Source organism: Octodon degus, unplaced genomic scaffold, assembly GCF_000260255.1.
Source record: "Octodon degus isolate 3935 unplaced genomic scaffold, OctDeg1.0 scaffold00116, whole genome shotgun sequence".
In the NCBI taxonomy this organism is placed as follows: Eukaryota; Metazoa; Chordata; class Mammalia; order Rodentia; family Octodontidae; genus Octodon; species Octodon degus.
The window spans coordinates 3,471,793-3,479,185 of NW_004524692.1; the positions used below are offsets into that span (position 1 = coordinate 3,471,793).

General features: G+C 39.0%; 1 long non-coding RNA gene across 1 annotated transcript in view; it reads left to right on the top strand.

Annotated features, from left to right (window-relative positions):
* LOC111812200 overlaps positions 1-7,130 on the top strand; it is a 53,308-nt gene extending 46,178 nt beyond the window's left edge. Inside the window, exon 4 of the long non-coding RNA XR_002817772.1 lies at positions 6,958-7,130. This is a non-coding gene — a long non-coding RNA (uncharacterized LOC111812200). The remainder of the gene's footprint in view (positions 1-6,957) is intronic.
* Positions 7,131-7,393: the final 263 nt, after the last annotated feature.

The window sequence follows — 7,393 nt, forward strand, 5'->3', positions numbered from 1 at the left end:
CTTTGCTAAGTTTTTGTCTGGTTGACCTATCTTTTGGAGATAAGGGTGTGTTAAGGTCTCCTGTTAAAATTGTGGTATTGAATATTAGATTTTTCATGTCCATTAAGATTTGCTTTTTATAGTTGGGTGCTCCCGTGTTTGGTGCATACATCTTTATGAGTGTTACCTCTTCCTCTTGAATTTTTCCCCTAACTAGTATACAGTGGCCTTCTTTATTTCATTTGATCATTGTTGGTTTGAAGTTGAGACTGCCTGAGAACAGGATTGCTACCCCTGCTTTTTTCTGAGGTGCCGGGGCGTGTATTATTATTTTCCATCCTTTGACTTTTAGCGTATGAATTTCTTTATGAGTTAAGTGTGTTTCTTGTATATAGCATATTGTTGGATTTTGTTCCTAATCCACTGTGCCAGTCTATTTCTCTTAATTGGTGAATTGAGTCCATTTACATTGATGTTGTCTTACAGTTGACATGTTGTTTACTTGCTGTTGTTTACTCCTTTTTGTCCTTAATTGTTTGCCCTATTTAGTGGATTCCTTCTGTTCTTGTTCATGGAGTTCTGATCATTTGGTCCTTCTCTAGGACATCTTTCAGTAGTCTGGGTTGGGTTGGCTGTGTTGTCATGAAATTCTTTAGTTGTTCTTTGTCATGGAAGTATTTCACTTCTCCATCAATCTTAAAAGAGTGTTTTTCAGGTTATAGTAGTCTGGAGTGGAATTTGTTTTCATAGAGGACTTGGAGTACTCTGCTCCATGCTCTTCTTGCCTTCATGGTTTGTGAAGAGAAGTCAGCCATAATTCTGATGGGTTTTCCTTTGAATGTGATCTGCTTTTTTTCTGCAGTGGCTTTCAGTATATTATTTTTGTGCTGGAGTTCTGGAACCTTGGCATTATATGTCTCAGTGTGTTTTTAATTGGGTTGAAGTTATTTGGCTTTCTGTATGCTTTGGTTACCTGAAGGTCAGATTGTTTCCTCATATTTGGGAAGTTTTCTGCTATTACTTCTGCCTATATTCTTTTTATATCATTTGTATTGACTCCTTTCTCATTAATGCCTGTTAGTCTCACATTGCTCACCTTTGCATCATCTTGCAGGTGATGAATTATTTTTTTGTGCATCCTAGTTGTTTTTAAGCAATCTTTTCTTACCTCTTCAGTAGCTGCACCAGCATCTTCAAGATCTGAAACTCTGTCTTCACTTTCACTCAAATGGTTTTGCAGGCTTGTGACTGAGATTTTAATTTCCTCTATCTCTCTTTGACTCTGCTTCATGTGATCTGTTTCTTTCCTGTATTGCTCATTCAAGGAATCCATCAGTTTTCTCTTCTCTTCTATTTTTTTAAACAATGTCTTCTTTAGAAGCAGCTATTAATTCTTTTACTGCAGAGGTTTTTTTCAGATTGGGTTTCCTCCATATATTTCTGTATTTGATTCTTTACTTCAGATGTTATGAATTCAGAGATTTCTTTTTTTATTTCAGAAATTAATTCTGCTCTGAGTTCCTCTATACCTTTCTGCTGTTGCTTCTTCAGTTCCGATGCTATTAACTCATACATTTCAGCTGAGCTAGTGTCCTCTGCACTTGTTCTGGGTGGCCATTGGGTTTCTTCCATATGTTTCTGTATTTGATTCTTTACTTCAGATGCTATGAATTCAGAGATGTTTTTTTTTTTTTTTTGGTCCAGAAATTAATTCCGAGTTCCTCTATACCATTCTGCTGTTGTTTCTTTACTTCTGATGCTATTAATTCATACATTTCAGCTGAGCTAGTGTCCTCTGCACTTGTTATGGGGGGCTCGAGGCCTGAGATTGCATTTTGCTCCTTGTCTGTCATTTCATATAGCACTGACCTCTGGCCTTTGGTGTAGAGCTTTGGTGCAGTTATAACCTTAGCTCCTAATGAAATTTGGGTACAAATCTATTAAGTTTAAGTTTATCCAGTTATGCTTGGCTTGGGTCTAGCTGTTGTGTTCAGCTCTTTCCTGCTGCGGCCCTTGGAAGTGAACCTGTTGTGCCCCTCTGGCCCAACAGTGAACCTGTGGTGTCCCTCTGTTGTGCCCCTGGTCCAGAGGGCACAGGGGAGCCCAAAAGCTCTCCTACACAGTAGCTGGGCCTGGGCTTGGGCTGGATCTGGGGATCCTGAGAGCGTTGCAGAAGTTCTCAGTCTGCAGGCTTGGGACGGGTGCTCCGGAGGGGTGGAGAGGTCCTGAGGGCATGGCAGAGGATCTCACATGGTGTGCCTGGGTTTTGGTCTGGAGAGGGCCCATGGGCACAGGGAAGCTGGATGCTCTCCCACACACTCGCGGGGCTTGGGCTGGACTGGATATGGGGGTCTGGAGAGCATCCCAGAAGTTCTCACTCACTCAGCGGGCTTGGGGGCTGGAGCTCTGGAGGTCCTCATGTCAGGGGCTAGCCTGGGCTTGATCCGGGGTGATCCAACCAGTGCAGAGGAGCACAGGAGCTCACACTCACTGGGCCTGAGCTTGGGCTGGACGGGAGGGGTTTCCAGAAAGAGTGAGAGAACAGGGCAATATATTTATACTTTCTATGTCTCCCTTGAAAGAGAAGGCGATGAGCTTTAGTTAATTAACTCAAGGCATATATCACGCAGAAAAACTTCTGGCCAAACCAGAAAGAGTGTCATTAGAGAAAGAAACTTTTTACCAGATGAGAGCTTTTTGTTTTCCCAAATCATCTATAAATGTGGTACATGTAATAACTCTTTGTTGTGGAGATCCTGAATAAGCCTTTTTGGAAAGACAGAAGGACTTTGACTCATGTAAGCTATATTTATTCCTGATTTATATCCATCTCTTACCACCCACAACTAAGTTCTTCTGAAAATGGCCCCATTTTCTGAGTTGTTTCCTAGGGGATGTCTGAAATACAATCTTCCTGAAGCTGAAATTTTCCCAGAACAGTGGCCTGAGAAAGTTAGTTGGGTTTCTTGTCCAATAACATTCAAAACCAACAATTAATTTTTCTATTAGCAGATTCAAACCACAAAGGTTGCAAATGGCATTGGAAGAAACCAGACTGGCTAGGGGCATAAATTCCTCAACATGGAATGAGACTTGTTTGTATCCTCATACTGTGGAGAGGGCCACGGCTGGTGGGAATGTAGCAGCCGAGGCCCAACAATCTCCAATCATACACTCCCTGGGGAACACTGTCTTTTAAGGTGCCTCCGGGATCAGATGATGAGGACAGCCTAAGGTTCCTGGGTCATGTCTGAAAGAGGAAACAACAAAATCTTCATGGGAAAATTATGTGAAAATGAAAATAGCTGGAGTATACAAGTATTATCTAGCACCCTAGGGAGATTGTAAGTATATCCCCACAGGAAGGGGGGTGAGAAGAAATAATGGAGAAAAGAAAAAGAGCTGGATTAGAAGTTTAGTCCCAGCTGTGTCAGAATACTGTGTGTTGCTGTCTTTTCTCTAAGCCTGTTTCCTTTCTGGAAATGTTACCTATAGTTACATTGTGTGATACTTTCCAGTGTTGACATCCTGCCAAGCTATTTTCAAGTATGTCTTTTTGGTAAAAAGCAAAATAAATGAAAGGCAAAAAAACAAGATTAGTTGTGAATGTGTGAGAAATAACAGAACTGGAAAGGGGAAGATTTTGTGTTACATTTGCAGTCTGGAAATCTCAAGTTATCTACCCAACTGCACTCTACGTAAATGCTCATCCTTCTCACCAACTCTTTGCCTCCAAGAAAACAAAACTGATGGAACAAGAGATTCCTCTTTGACTGTGAAGCCTCTCTGAACCTTACGGTCCCCAACTACAAATCTTCCCTCCATTGACTTCCCACTTTTTTAGGCAAATAAGCATCCTTCCTTTTTCCTTTCACAGCTCTGAGTACACATCTAAAAAAACAGACAAACAAACAAAACAAATATCATATTATCTGTTTATTTTGTTTCCTTAACTTGACTAGACTGGACTAGAATGTCAGTTCCTCAGTATAAGCAATTGTGTCTTAATAAATTTTATATCCTCAATATCTAAAGTAATAAGTAATATGTGGCCTATAGTAAAAGTCAAAACAAATCTTCAAGATAAATGGAAAAATGAATGATTATCTTGGAAAAGAAATTTGGGGAAATTAATGATTACTTTGGAAAAATTTTGAGCACAAAAACAAGAAAAAGATGGTTGGGTGGGTTACTTTTCAAATCTGAGAGTGTTAAGCAATTTTGATCCAATTAAACAAGTAGTTTTTCTAAACAACAAGTTGAATTTTCCTCTTCAGCTTCATTATCTGTAGAGAGGCACTGAAATTTGTACCTGTCTCTCCTCTAGCATCAGCACATCAGCGTTCTTGGGCTATTACTTTTGTCTGCTCTTCCTTCTTTGTTTGTACAGTATTCTTTGTTCTTTAGTTTTGGGATGACAGATGGGGAGAAAAGCATCTTTTGAACTGACTTTCAAATCACCAGGAGATGTATTTTTCTTTGTGAAATTCCTTTTAAGCAAAGATGCTGTTGTAATTAATCATAAACCAGTACATCTGATCCTCTTATTGGATGGATGTGTACCTGCCTCTTGACTAATCACTCATCACTAGCCTACTCATCATGTTCTTCCTTTTCTTCTCTCACTGCTGTTCTCTCCTTCCCCTAGTTGGCACTTAGGAAGAATGGGGCATCTCTTAATAATTTGTTCCTCTTCACTGATTTTCAATGTGGATTTAGATTAGACATTTTAAAAAATCAGAGAAACAGTATGTGGACTTCCCAGTGCTCTATCACAGGAAACCTAGAGAAAGTGGGGATTCCTTCAACATTTTGATGCTACAAGAAGTAGAAACCATCTCTATCTTTATTAGGCAGTTAGTGCAAAAATTACCTTACTCTGGAGGGATTTTCAGAATCATTTAAGCACACCATATGCTCAAATTATCACTGTAGTTGAGTGTTCTGAATCAGAATCATACAGCACATTTTTTTGTAACAGGTGAGATCCTCACCTGCAATTGATTGATGCATTGATATGGCTTAGAATTGTAGAAATTCATTTTTCTCCAGGCTCTAGAGTCTTACAGATGAGGAAACTCAGGCAAAGTGTAGAGTGGCCTATCCAAAGCCACAGAAAGAACTAGTCATAAATCCAGGATAGGAAGTCTAGTACTTCCCTGTTAGGAATGTAAGGGTTTTTTTGTTCATTTGTTTTCCCCAAACAGCTCTTATATAAACTAAAATTCCTACTCACTCATATTATTCATTTGGCTTACACTTGTCTCCAGAAAGCAGGTCTAACAGTAATATGTGCCTCACTGCCATAATTTTCTTTTTTCAAATTAGTTCCCATCTCTTGGTTTGTAGTAGAAAGTAGAACCCTGAAAGAATTGAGGCTGTCAGATAGGTAAACTTAGCTGTTGGGAATGGAAGTCAGGAAATGACTAAAATGACATTCTAAATCTCAGAATACTTGTGTCTACAGGTTTGTTTGTTTTTGTTTTTTTCATTTATGTGTTTGGTACAGGGTGTCACTTCAAAACTTGGACTCATAATGATTCTCCTGCTTTCAGCCTCCCCAGCGCTGGATTACAGGCATGCACCATCACACCACTCAGTCACCAGCTCAGCAAGCCCGGGGGGTGGGGGGAGGGCTAGTGCAGTATGCAGGACCAGGGATCAAACCCTGGTCCCCACACTTGCCAAAGCAGGTGCTTAGTCCATTGAGCTATCTTGATGGCCCTATGTCTATGGCTTGCAGAATACTTGTGATGTAGAACATGCTAGTTATAAGAAAAAAAGTGATTTTGGTCAAATGAGAAACCTGGAATAAGTAAGATAAATAAACTTTTTACTTCTATTCTGTAGAAGATGCTATAAAAAGTATGAAAAGATAGTCCACAGACTCACGGTTTTGATGAAAGACAAAATAAAAAGAATTCTCAAAACTCAATAACAAAAGAAAAATATAATTGGAAAATTAACAAATACATGCAAAGATAAGTCATCAAGAATTCAGAGAGCAAATAAACTCATGAAAACATGTTCAAACATAATTAATCACTAGGGAAATGGAAATTATCCTCACAGTGAGATGCCACCACACATACTCTAAAACGGCTATTTTTTGTAAAAAAAATTGATGCTGAGTATTGGCAAGGATGAAGAAACTAGATCTCTCGCATATTTCTGATGAAAATGTAAAATGGTACAGCTATACTGGAAAATAATTCCTTAAAAATCTAAATATATACTTAACATTCAACCCAATAGTCATGCTCCTAGGTATTTATTTCAAAGAAATAAAAATATATTCACACACAAAACTATGTATGTGAGTGTCCTCAAAAGCTTTATTTAACCTATAGTTGGAAATAGCTTACATGTCTCTCAGTAGGTAAATATTTAAATAAACGGTGTTACATACTCAGCATAGTATTGAATGTATAATTGATCTGTGCAGTTATATGGGTAGATTTCAAGGGAATAATCTTGAGCCAAAAAAAAAAAAAAAAAGAAAAAGAAAAAAGAAAAAGGCAATCTCAAAAGGCTGCATGCCAGGTGGCATTTAAATAACATTCTCACAGTGACAGACTTACAGAGGCTGGGCATAGTGATTGCTGAAGACTAGAAACAGATAGTTACCACTGTAAAGAGCCAGTGTGTCTAGGCTAGAGTTATAAGTCAGGAGCTAATCAATATGCACATGGTGTTGAAAGCCTTGAGAGTAGGAAGATTACTTTGGAGTAAATGAAGATAGAAAGGATCAGTCCAAGGACCAAGCCCTGAATCCCACCACATTTAAGAATCAGCAAAAGAAATAGGTGTGCATGGCCAGAGAGTATTAAGATTGGTAGCCTCCAAGAGGATGTTTTTCTCCTTCATATTTTCTTCATTGTGCTTGTAGAACTTTAAAGGTGAGAAAAATAGTTCAGATAATTCTCTTTGGTATATTTGAAAAGTTCTCTAGAACCAACCCTTTCTTGCCTGTTCTAGAATCCTGTATGTCATCTTAACTCCACTGAAGAACTGCTGTTCTTCACAAAGAAGAACAAATGAACCTTAGGAAGGCAACAACAAAGGCATTTCATAGGCATGATGGAGGATTGAGTTCATCTCACTTATATTTGTGCTGTTTTACATTAATATAGAGGACAACAAAAAATGTATTACTGATAACTTTCAGTGTTGTTTTCTCTGGTTATGATTTATAAATGTCTCCCCAGATCTTCATGCACTTACAGGCTTTTGGAAAGTGACTAGATTTGGGGGGCATTAGAGTTGATCTGCTGTTAGGAGGTGAGACTTAGTTAGAAGAGGCAGATCACTGTGGCCGTGCCCTGGAAAGGTATATCTCCTTTCCTTGGGTCTGTCTGTCTCTGTCTCTGTCTCTGTCTCTGTCCCTGTCCCTGTCTCTGTGTCTCTCTTTCTC